This window comes from Rutidosis leptorrhynchoides, chromosome 8 (genome assembly GCF_046630445.1).
Source record: "Rutidosis leptorrhynchoides isolate AG116_Rl617_1_P2 chromosome 8, CSIRO_AGI_Rlap_v1, whole genome shotgun sequence".
Lineage (NCBI taxonomy): Eukaryota > Viridiplantae > Streptophyta > Magnoliopsida > Asterales > Asteraceae > Rutidosis > Rutidosis leptorrhynchoides.
In genome coordinates this window covers 63,900,297-63,914,368 of record NC_092340.1, presented here as the reverse complement: position 1 = coordinate 63,914,368, position 14,072 = coordinate 63,900,297, and positions in this window count along the sequence as shown.

The following is a 14,072-nucleotide window of genomic DNA, read 5'->3' as shown; positions in this document are numbered from 1 at the left end:
GTACATATAAATCGGAACAGAAAATAAATAATTTTCGAACCTTTTTCATCAGGTTTCAAACAGGTAATGAGTGAAATAATAAAATATGCTTAATCTAAAAATATGGAATTTTTCTGAAATAAAATTTCACGTCAACTGTTTAGCAATGGACACGATATAGCACTCCGCGAAGTAAAAATATCCGGATAAAAGTGTCGGCAACTCATTTCAAAATAAATGGCACGTTCTTTTATTTGATAAAGGTTATTATTATTATAATTATTATTAATTATTAAATTATATAAGTATTTACAACTATATATGTACATTATATAAACACTTATATAAACATTTGTGAACCATGATCTTCATTCACAATCGACACCGCCTTTCTTCTTCACCACTACCGCCACCATCTGGCCATCACCCCGTCACCTCAAAACCGCCACAACCCACCACCCCAAACTAATTAACACCATCTTTTCTCTCTCCCTCATCCTTTCTCTCTCTACCTCTTATGAAAGACACCGTTTTGATTTCCATAAACCGTCACTTCATTCTTTGAGCAACCACCTTCGATCACCTTTATCACCTCCGTAAACCCATAACCTGCAACACACATTTTTTTTATTTCTCGTTTTCATTCGAACCAAGCTGCTACGGTTGCTCGAATCCTGTTTCTGTTTTGATGATTAAAGCTGAAGACGATGAACAGTCAAAAGAAAAGGATGAAATCGATGATGATGGTGATATTGATAAAGATGATGAAACCGTGATGTTTACGATTATGTAAATGATGGTGATGGTAACGGTAGTACATGAAGTGATGACTAACGTGAAGGTGTATGATGATGACAATGGTGACGATGCATGATGATGATCGTGATGTTACGATCAAGATGATGATGAATATAACGGGTTACTGTTGACGAGATAATGATCATGAAGATGATGATATTCGCTGTTAGATAAAGATGATGATAATGATGATATGGTGGTGATGATGACTAAATGATTATGATATTGATGAAAAAAAAAACGATAGTTATGATTATGATAATGAAAGAATTTCGATTGATGAAGTGTTGAAATTGATATGTGTACTGTTGATAGAAAACGATGGTTCATTACACGACTCCTCAATCTCACGTACAATTAAACCAAATTGTTATTCTAAACGTCCCAAAAAGAGTTATGGTACTGAATTTTTCTATTAGGCTTATTTTGAGTAATGGGTTGTGACCCAGCTTTTGTTGGGCTTAATTTGATTAAGTGATTGGGCCGGTTCGTGTTTTATTTGGACTGAAATGAAACTGGGCCGAGAACCATAGTAGGGTTAAATAGAGATAAGCTGTGAATTATTCCAGAAACACATAAATGGCGTATTGGTAGAGTGCTGGTGTATGAGCGAGAGGTCTCGAGTTCGATCCTCGACAGTGGTGTTTATTTTTTTAAACCTTGTTACTATGAGGTAGTATTGTTATCATTATTATTATTATTATTATTATTATCATAAAAATTATAACTATTATTACCATTAATATTATTTTCTTATTAACATTAATTACTATCAAGAATAATTAATAAGTATTATTAGTATTAAGAGTCATTATCAAAATTGTAATTTTTATGATAAAAATAGTACAACTTTTTATCATGATTGTTAAAGGTTATCATTTTTACTAAAATTATATTTTTATTAAAATTTACATTATTTATAAAATTATCATTTTTATTATTATCATCATTATTATTATTATTTTCATATTAACAATATTATTATTACAAACTAAATATATAAGGTATATATAATTTAAGATATATTTATATAAATTTATTTGATTACAATTATGTGTGTTAATATGTATAAATAAATGATATAGGTTCGTGAATCCGAGGTCAACCCTACACTTGTTAAATGACGTCATATGTATTTTTACTACAAAATACAGTATGGTGAGTTTCATTTGCTCCCTTTTTAATTGCTTTTGCAATATATATTTTTGGGCTGAGAATACATGCGCTGCTTTTATAAATGTTTACGAGATAGACACAAGTACTTAAATATATATTCTACGTTGAGTTGTACCACTGGCATACTTCCCTGTAGCTTGGTAACTACTATTTACATGGGTATTGTAAACGCGAATCCTGTCGATAGATCTATCGGGCCTGACAACCCCAACCGGACTGGACGACCAGTATTCAACGGTTGCACAGTACTTCGTTTCGTGACTACACTTGGTACGGTGTAGTGAGATTTCATAATAAAGGGAATATGCGACGTAGATTAAATGTTAAGTATGGTTACCAAGTGCCCAACCACTTAGAATGCTTTACATACACTTGCGAGTGTATTATGTTTATGATTATGAAATCTTGTAGTCTATTAACATATTGAAATGATTATTATTATAAACCTATGAACTCACCAACCTTTTAGTTGACACTTTTAAGCATGTTTATTCTCAGGTGCAAATTAAGTCTTCCACTGTGCATTTGCTCTATTTAAGGACATTACTTGGAGTCGATCATCGCAATGGGACCAGATGTTAATGACTTCGTCCAGGTGGATTAGGACGCGTCACTACAGTTGGTATCAGAGCGGTGGTCTTAGCGAAACAGGTCTTGCATTAATGTGTCTAACTGATAGTTGTTTAGATGCATTAGTGGATCAGGACTTCGACCGTGTCTGCATGTCAAAAGTTTTGCTTATCATTTTTGTCGGAAATCATCTGGTTATCATCTTTAGGAAATTACCTGCTCATTATTCTTAGTCTAGACACATCTTACTGCATTGTCTGCATGATTAGTGTATAGACAAAACTCATATCTTAGCGTATCTACTAAATCATATCTTAGCGTATCTATTACGATAGATTTTGCCTGATATTTTCCGTAAATTTTTCCGTAATTTAGGGGAATCTGGTACTATATATATCTATGCATATGATGCATTGAGAATACCATCTAACTATCAATTACTGTCACTAAACTCTTCATACCAAAAATCTTTTCTGAGATCGCGTAAGATGGCCTCTACGAATCAACCAAGTTCCTCTGACTCCGAAGACAGCGTGACAGGAGCACACCAACCAATCAACTACCGTGATTACTGGTGAAAATGGGGGTGGGTTCGCGACATACTCACCCTATGGAGAAGGGAAGAAGGTACTCCATATCATGAACCGAATCTACCACCTAACCTTGGAGTACTTGACTCGCTAACCGGCGAACCCGTTCGCAACACCGTTTATACCCTTTTTGCAAAAAAAATTTCGTCTTGAGACTACCATTAACGGAACTAGAGAAGATATCCGACCTTTACCTCACACTGATAACCAACCAGGGTTAGTAGAAGAAGTTAGAGTACTCCGAGCTCGAGTATTAACTTTAGAGAGCATGGTACACAATTTGCAAGCACCAGCAGTATCACTAACACCAGTAACATCACCAGCTTCAGCACCAATGGTACAAGTACCACCAATAACCCAAGTTTCAACATCACATGCCTCAACATCTCATTCTGTACCTCGAGCATAATCATCATTCTATGTATCATTTTACATCAATTATCTTCGTTCTTCATGGCAATTATGTAATCTCTAATGTTTTAGAGATTATGTATTCTAGTTATAATGGTAAATCAAATGAGATTAATATTATATTAACTCATTGAATCTATGATTACATCTGAAGAAAATATATATGTAAGTATATTTTCATAAAGATTGTAATTAAAAATTCTTTCGTACAAACTGTTAATGGTGAAAATATTTTAACGGGTAGGTAATACCTGAGGAATATTTAGATTTTACATTAATAAGTTACATTGTACATTCTTCAAATCTGATTCAACGGTCATTTACTATCCTACTTACAACCACCGATATACGTATTCGTTCACCACAGAACAATCATTTCTATTCAAATTTCATATTTGGATTTTGACCTATCAGAATCCAACAAGTGGCATAATGAAGTAAACATTGGACAAAATAAAATTTGTTAGAAACAAACAAATTAATTATAAAGAATTTTGTTAAGAATTCACGCTAACTGTTCCTAGCTAACTGTTCCTAGCTAACTGGTTACATTTTATTTATCGTAATTTAATTATCGTAATTTATATTCTCGCAATTTTATTTATCGTCATTTAATTTCTGTTATTTATTTATTTTACGCACTTTAAATAACGGGACAAGTATACAAGGTTTCGATCTATCATATCGACCCATATATATATATATATATATATATATATATATATATTTCGGAACAACCATAGACACTCTATATGTGAATGTTGGAGTTGGCTATACAGGGTTGAGGTTGATTCCAAAATATATATATGGTTTGAGTTGTGATCAATACTGAGACCGGTACACGGGTCACGATACGTATTAAATTAATTCGAATGTTATAAACTATATATGAACTATTGGACAATTGGACTATTGGACTGCTAACTTTGGACAATTAAAATGAATTAAAATATTGATTATAACATATGAAACTAAACAATTCTTCAAGTTTGCCACTTGATTTCATCTTAAACCTCAATTGTATCTTGACGATTACAATCAGCGTTCAAATCTTTCATGATTCTTGAAAACACCTCAATCGAGAAGATGAACCAACCGCACTTCATCTACGGAAGAAAAGATTGATGCATATAGTTACGTACCTGCAAAACCCTCGGAAAAACTGAGTAGACGTTTAACACATATCTGTGCTAGCTCCTTTGGCGTTATTATTACCCAAAATAACTTTGCAATTCCTTTCCAAATTAGCCAATTTTGTCACATCTCCAGCAAGTCAACTCTGACTTTTCATCCGAGACAACCTTATTATAACCTTGATATATATGCGCACTCTTTATTGTTACTGGGGAACCTTTTATATTCCACCATATTACCATCAGCGTTTAATCATCTAAAAACACAATTCTCCTGAAACACCTCGATTTGATAATCAATGATCCAGATCCGTTAACTTTGAAAATGCTGACGAAGCAGCATGTAGTAAATGGTCTTAATGGTCAAAAGTTGATGATAAAGAAGAAAGTGTTAGGAACGCTCGATAGAAAATTTGGTACTGAAAATCGGATTAAGCACACCATGAAGGAGACCAAGGACAAATACAAGGACCAAACCCTACATTCAAAGAATCCAAGTAATTCTGGATCCGATGAAATCTTTAGAGAATATCTTGCACTGAAGTCATGTTAAAATCTTGCGGAAAATTTTTCTTCGTCAACCTTCGAACTTAGAAATTCCAAAATATCATCATAAATATCTTCGATATTTCTGAGGATATTTTCATAAATATTCTTGTCCGAAATTATCTACCTCTTAGTGTTTTCTGTACCCCATTATATGGGAAACCTCTGTAAAATCTAAGTATAAATTATGAATGATTTTGAAGTAGTGTTGGAACTGATGCATGGGTTAGTATAATATAATGACGCTTGGCCAATGTGATTATGTTACAGTAAGTCATGCTGAGTTTCTAATGAAACGTGATGATTCTCAGTACCATCATCATGTGTCATGTTACATAACTCTTTCATTCTACATAACCTCCAAACATATCAAGAAGAATATATTCTTGATAGTTCTATCTTCAGTAATTTTGATAACTTCGAAAATCAAATCGTGCTATCACGTTCCTTCCTGCTTAGAACATTATAATCATTCGAAATTCTATATCTACTAATTCTGGACCATTATTCGCTTGACTTGAAGTCGGGAAGAGAAAACAAAAGCATAGAGCTTCGAAATATAAGGGAGAATATAAAGCCCGATAACAACACATAAATTACAAACCGTGTATGTCAATGTTTATCGCAACATAAAGACACGTGAGAATTAAAAACACTATAGCCCCAAAGGCGAAGTAGAAGAAAGTAGATTCTTCTGGTGGAAGTTGGAAAAGGAGAATGAATGTTGCGATAGTAAGGATGAGGACAAGGATCAGAACTGGATTAAGCATTTTCACGATCGTTTGAAAGTATGGATCGAGAAAGAAAGAATCGGAGTGGTGAAAAATAATGGAACGAAAGAGGTTCATTTATAGAGAAGATACCAGACAAAGCAATCGAGCCAGATAATCGCATTAAATTAAAGAGAATCCAAATTTTCTATAAATCCCGAAGAATCAAATCCTATAGATTTCCAAGATTTTCTTTTAAATCCCTTGAATTCCGGAAATTCAATCGAGACAACGTCAAAAGCTAAGACGAACCTTATTCTCCAAAAATTCAACTATGACTAGTCAAAAGTTATGATGAAATTTGTCTTTCTCGTTTCACTATTTAGTGATAGCTTCATTCGTACTCTTCGAGTAATCGAATTGTCTTATTCATATTACTCAATAGTGATAAAACTCTATTTATCAACTCATATTCGTAATGAAAACATTTTTATAGCCATGACGATCACATTCAAATTTCGGGACGAAATTTCTTTAACGGGTAGGTACTGTCACGACCCTGAAAATTTTGACTAATTTTAAACCAAACTCTCGATATGATACTGTATTTTCAACACGATAAGCAAAGTCTGATAGGTTGAGTCTCAAAAATTTTGAACTGCTTCATATATTCAATTGACCTTCGACTGTTCTCGACGATTCACGAACAACTATTTGTAAATGGATACATATATATGTGTGTGTATAAATGTGTATATAAATACTACTTGGAAATATATAAAATAATATTAAATCTATTTGTTTAAAAATATATAAAATATATTTATGTGATAAAACTTGTTATTTAAAACTGGTTATATATAGAGGGAGAGTAAATGGAAAATGAATGATTTCGAGCTTAATTAGTAAACGTCAGTGACACTCGGATGACGTTTCATTAGTTTTAATATAGATCTAGTTCAAGTTTATGAAGATTTAAAATAAAAGTTGAACAGTAAATTGATTTCGAAGATTTTAGGTTTGATAAAAATATTTTTACCTTTCTAAGTTTAAATATTTGTACTCCGTACATATAAATCGGAACAGAAAATAAATAATTTTCGAACCTTTTTCATCAGGTTTCAAACAGGTAATGAGTGAAATAATAAAATATGCTTAATCTAAAAATATGGGATTTTTCTGAAATAAAATTTCACGTCAACTGTTTAGCAATGGACACGATATAGCACTCCGCAAAGTAAAAATATCCGGATAAAAGTGTCGGCAACTCATTTCAAAATAAATGACACGTTCTTTTATTTGATAAAGGTTATTATTATTATAATTATTATTAATTATTAAATTATATAAGTATTTACAACTATATATGTACATTATATAAACACTTATATAAACATTTGTGAACCATGATCTTCATTCACAATCAACACCGCCTTTCTTCTTCACCACTACCGCCACCATCTGGCCACCACCCCATCACATCAAAACCGCCACAACCCACCACCCCAAGCCAATTAACACCATCTTTTCTCTCTCCCTCATCCTTTCTCTCTCTACCTCTTATGAAAGACACCGTTTTGATTTCCATAAACCGTCACTTCATTCTTTGAGCAACCACCTTCGATCACCTTTATCACCTCCGTAAACCCATAACCTGCAACACCCATTTTTTTATTTCTCGTTTTCATTCGAACCAAGCTGCTACTGTTGCTCGAATCCTGTTTCTGTTTTGATGAGTAAAGCTGAAGACGATGAACAGTCAAAAGAAAAGGATGAAATCGATGATGATGGTGATATTGATAAAGAAGATGAAACCGTGATGTTTACGATTATGTAAATGATGGTGATGGTAACGGTAGTACATGAAGTGATGACTAACGTGAAGGTGTATGATGATGACAATGGTGACGATGCATGATGATGATCGTGATGTTACGATCAAGATGATGATGAATATAACGGGTTACTGTTGACGAGATAATGATCATGAAGATGATGATATTCGCTGTTAGATAAAGATGATGATAATGATGATATGGTGGTGATGATGACTAAATGATTATGATATTGATGAAAAAAAAAATGATAGTTATGATTATGATAATGAAAGAATTTCGATTGATGAAGTGTTGAAGATGATATGTGTACTGTTGATAGAAAACGATGGTTCATTACACGACTCCTCAATCTCACGTACAATTAAACCAAATTGTTATTCTAAACGTCCCAAAAAGAGTTATGGTACTGAATTTTTCTATTAGGCTTATTTTGAGTAATGGGTTGTGACCCAGCTTTTGTTGGGCTTAATTTGATTAAGTGATTGGGCCGGTTCGTGTTTTATTTGGACTGAAATGAAACTGGGCCGAGAACCATAGTAGGGTTAAATAGAGATAAGCTGTGAATTATTCCAGAAACACATAAATGGCGTATTGGTAGAGTGCTGGTGTATGAGCGAGAGGTCTCGAGTTCGATCCTCGACAGTGGTGTTTATTTTTTTAAACCTTGTTACTATGAGGTAGTATTATTATCATTATTATTATTATTATTATCATAAAAATTATAACTATTATTACCATTAATATTATTTTCTTATTAACATTAATTACTATCAAGAATAATTAATAAGTATTATTAGTATTAAGAGTCATTATCAAAATTGTAATTTTTATGATAAAAATAGTACAACTTTTTATCATGATTGTTAAAGGTTATCATTTTTACTAAAATTATATTTTTATTAAAATTTACATTATTTATAAAATTATCATTTTTATTATTATCATCATTATTATTATTATTTTCATATTAACAATATTATTATTACAAACTAAATATATAAGGTATATATAATTTAAGATATATTTATATAAATTTATTCGATTACAATTATGTGTGTTAATATGTATAAATAAATGATATAGGTTCGTGAATCCGAGGTCAACCCTACACTTGTTAAATGATGTCATATGTATTTTTACTACAAAATACAGTATGGTGAGTTTCATTTGCTCCCTTTTTAATTGCTTTTGCAATATATATTTTTGGGCTGAGAATACATGCGCTGCTTTTATAAATGTTTACGAGATAGACACAAGTACTTAAATATATATTCTACGTTGAGTTGTACCACTGGCATAATTCCCTGTAGCTTGGTAACTACTATTTACATGGGTATTGTAAACGCGAATCCTGTTGATAGATCTATCGGGCCTGACAACCCCAACCGGACTGGACGACCAGTATTCAACGGTTGCACAGTACTTCGTTTCGTGACTACACTTGGTACGGTGTAGTGAGATTTCATAATAAAGGGAATATGCGACCTAGATTAAATGTTAAGTACGGTTACCAAGTGCTCAACCACTTAGAATGCTTTACATACACTTGCGAGTGTATTATGTTTATGATTATGAAATCTTGTGGTCTATTAACATATTGAAATGATTATTATTATAAACCTATGAACTCACCAACCTTTTGGTTGACACTTTTAAGCATGTTTATTCTCAGGTACAAATTAAGTCTTCTGCTGTGCATTTGCTCTATTTAAGGACATTACTTGGAGTCGATCATCGCAATGGGACCAGATGTTAATGACTCCAGGTGGATTAGGACGAGTCACTACAATTATGCTTCTCTCCATTCCAAACAAATGTCCATGTTTTTGTATTATATTAATCTATATTCTAATTCACGTAATCCACCTCCTAATCCTATTGGCTAATCCCTCTTAAAAACACTGTTATACTGTTTAGGTTCCTGTTACACTGTTTAAAAACACTGTTACACTGTTTACGTTCATGTTTGACTGTTGCAGATCAGGCCCTTAAAACTCTCATCCACATACTAGGCACTCCAGAAGACTCCTCACCCCATCTTAATCTATATTCTAATTCACGTAATCCACCTCCTAATCCTATTGGCTAATCCTTCTTAAAAACACTGTTATACTGTTTAGGTTCCTGTTACACTGTTTAAAAACACTGTTACACTGTTTACGTTCCTATTTGACTATTGCAGATCAGGCCCTTAAAACTCTCATCCACATACTAGGCACTCCAGAAGACTCCACACCCCATCTTCATCTAAAATTAAAATCCCACTCAGTCTTCATTCGATGTTCTAGGAATCTCTAACAAACCAGCACCCACTGTTTCCACCATCGGTAAACAATTTGGTATGCAGTCTTTTTCTTTGATATATTAGTCTTTACAATTAATCGATCTTTAAAAGTTGGGTTTTTTTTTTATTATTAGATTAATCATTGCCTTCGATGTATTAGTTGATTGATATCTTCAATTTATAACTGCTTTTTCCTTCAATTGTAACTGAAATGAGTACACCAATTTTTTTTTCCATATGATCATTGTGTTGGATGTAGTAATTGATATATTTTCCCTTCAATTGTTAACTGAATCACTATGCTTAATAAAAATTGTTAAAGGAGTTCATATTCATTATACATAGGAAGATACAAAGTCTTTTACTTAACCCTAACAAAAACCTTACAGCATATATTTAGAAACCTATACTTATGATCTAAATATAATTTATACATCACTTTCACTGATTTTAGGAAAAACAAAATATAGCACTGCAACAACTTATTGATAACATGTCATCTAACGATTACACCAGGTACGTAACATATATGAAATTTTTCTTGCACATATTGTAATAGACGTATTGTATATAAACGTAATTTTTGTTATATTGGTGACGACGACAGTCATATTTTGCTCGATATATTCTACGGTGGAAAATTTACTTCAGGCTGGAGATGGTATGTAGATGGAAAGAAAAAATCGTTTAAACTTTGTGAGTCGACAATCTTCTTAGCCTTTCACCTCTGCTACTACTGCATTTTTGGGCAGTTCAAACCACCACCCAACAGCAGTTTTCTGCTGCTGTTTTCGAGTTCAAAAAAATCCAGCCCAATGTGTGATGACCCGGAAAATTTCGACTAATTTAAACCAATTCTCTATATGATTTAATATTATGTAAACCGGTATATATATATACATATATATATATATATATATATATATATATATATATATATATATATATATATACATATATATATATATATATATATATATATATATATATATATATATATATATTATAAGATGTACAAGTAAAACCCTAATTGCTACCGTAAAAACGACTTTGCTACAGTAAAACACTATTTGCTACAGTAAAAACGACTTTGCTACAGTAAAACACTATTTGCTACAGTGAAAACGACTTTGCTACAGTAGCTACAGTGAAAACGACTTGCTACAGTGAATTGCTACATTGAAAACGACTTTGCTACAGTAAACACTATTTGCTACAGTAAATACTATTTACTACAGTACACTATTTGATGTCGACGAACTAGAAAACAAAGCAGAAATGAGCTGTCCAACCTAGCCATGCGATCGCATGGCAAAAGCACTGAAAACCCATGCGATCGCATGGGGACCAAATTCAAGAAATGTGCCTATAAAAGGCCAGTTTGTTCGACGAAATATATACACTTTATTTTCTCTGTAATCAGTAATTATATTTATAATTATAATTTAAGTTTAATAATAATAAGGTATATTCGAGGGTGTTTTAATTCGAGTTTCAAACCGCTTTAAGCTAAGAAAATTTTGGGTATTGTTCGGGGTATTGTTCTTGAATCCAAGGTCAACCATACAGTCATCTACCATCATTACGTCTACGCAATTTGCCTACAATATTGAGTCTCAATATTGAACTGTGAGTTTATAGATATAACAACCCTCATTTTTCCTTTCTGAATTTACCAAGTTGTCCTTAGGATTTCAATGACATATTCTGTGCAACATTATTAGGGTTGTTATCCATTTTTACAAACGAACATTTATACTTTCATTAAATGATCGTAATTATTATTAAAACCCTAATATGATATAAAACCCTAAACCTAACCCTACCTATTAACTACAAAACCCTAATACCATTTAATATTAAATAATACTTAATAATACTAAGTATATTATCATTAATATAACTTTAAGCTTTTCTCGAAAACGGTCACTGTTAATATAGTTTACTATATTAATAAACAAACTTTATGTCCATTAGACATTACCTAATCGAATATTATATCTCTAGGTTGAGATCTCTGCTTACACACTCCATTCATACTACTTGCGTGGATTTTCTTGCTTGCTATTAAGGTGAACTTCATAGCCCCACTTTTTAACTTTCTCTATTACTTATTTTAGACCTTGGGGTGAGACACATGCTTGCTTTCAAACTGTTTTACGCTTAGACACAAGTACTCAAACTTTATTTTGATCAGTTCAAACTGTTTGCTAACATGCTTTGATTCATGCTTAATCCCTACCATGATATCGTTAATTACTGGAATTTGGTAAGCTTAGTTATTGTGATAGCGCTATTGAGGGTGACGTCTCTATCCGGATGACCGCTGGTCAATGGATACATAATAACGATGAACGACACGAACGTGATGTGTTTAGGGTAACTAATGGTTAGTATCGATATCATATACACCAGCACTACTATCGAACTAATTAAATCGCTTATTTAAATCTTGTGGTCTAAAAACTTGTTATAATTATTAAACCTATGTTGTTCACTCAACCATTTTGGTTGACACTTTAAGCATGTTTTGTCTCAGGTGAAGATTGCTAAAGATTATTTGCTATTTGGACTTTGCTGCTTTTGGAGTCCGCATATATACATTCATATTATTGCATTAGAACATTAAAGTATACAATTGTAATGACTTAGTGCTTTTCGCTGTTTTAATACATTGGTTATCAAATAAAACGTCTCATATAGAGTCGTTCTCGTTTATACATACTTGTGTTGTGATATTGTGATAAGTCATACAGAAATCCTAATGGATCATGATGGGAATAAGATTTGATCAACCTTAGGACCACTGTGTACCATTACATACTCCTTATCACTATATTGTCAACTAAAAATATCAGCCCTAGATATTATATATCCTTTACTTATCAAATATCCACGCCCGGTGCTGTACCTATTGCATAGGTACCATACCGCTTAGCTCCATTCGAAATGAAGAAATCATCCAATCAACTCCAAGAGTTTTTGGAGAAAGGTTTCATTCGTCTTAGTTTGCCTCCGTAAGGAGCACCCGTTCTATTTGTTAAAAAGGAAGATGGCACGTTGAGGATGTGTATTGATTACCAAGAACTCAACAAGCTAACCATCAAAAATAATTATCCATTCCCGCTTATTGATGACCTGTTTGACCAACTGTAAGGGTCAAGTATCTATTTGAAAATTGATCTTAGGTCGGGAAACCGATGTTTCTAAGACTACTTCCCTAACTCGTTATAGACGTTATGAGTTTCTTGTCATGCCTTTTGGTTTAACCAATACTCCTGCTGTATTCATGGATCTTATGAACCATGCATGCAAACCCTATCTTGATAAATTCGTGATAGTCTTCATTGATGACATCTTAATCTATTCCAAAAGCAAGAAAGAGTATGAGCAACCTCTGCGGTTTATTCTAGAGCTCTTAAAGAACGAACAAATATATGCCAAGTTTTTCAAGTGTGAACTTTGGCTACGAATCGTACAATTCTTTGGACATGTAGTTAATAGTGAAGAAGTACATGTCGATTCTATAAAAATCACCGCTATTTAGAAAATTTTCCAAGAGCTAGTCATGGGTAAAGTCCATAGAACTAGATATTTCTAATCACCTAGGCTCTTTTAGCTAAAATTTCATGCAACATCAGCTCTCACTCAAATAGATCCCCACTGTGATTAAGTGTAAACTTTGCTCTAACAAAACGTTGACTGAATGGTAATTTTTAGTCCGTACTTCCTGTTAATTAAAGTTCATCCATTTCCCATCTCGAATATTAAAAAGTGTCTTGTTGACAACATACTCGTTATTCTCTTGAATGATCTTCGCATTAATTGCATTTCATCGAAAAACCTATAGAAATTCTGGATTGTGAGGTTAAACGTTCGAAACAAAGCTTTACTCCTGTTGTTAAGATCTGTTGGAATTCACGAAGAGGCCCCGAATATACCTGGGAACGTGAAGACCAGATGAAACGGAAATACCCACATCTATTCTCACTCGCTGATGCATTTGAGAAGTCTTCCTGAAACTTCGAGACGAAGTT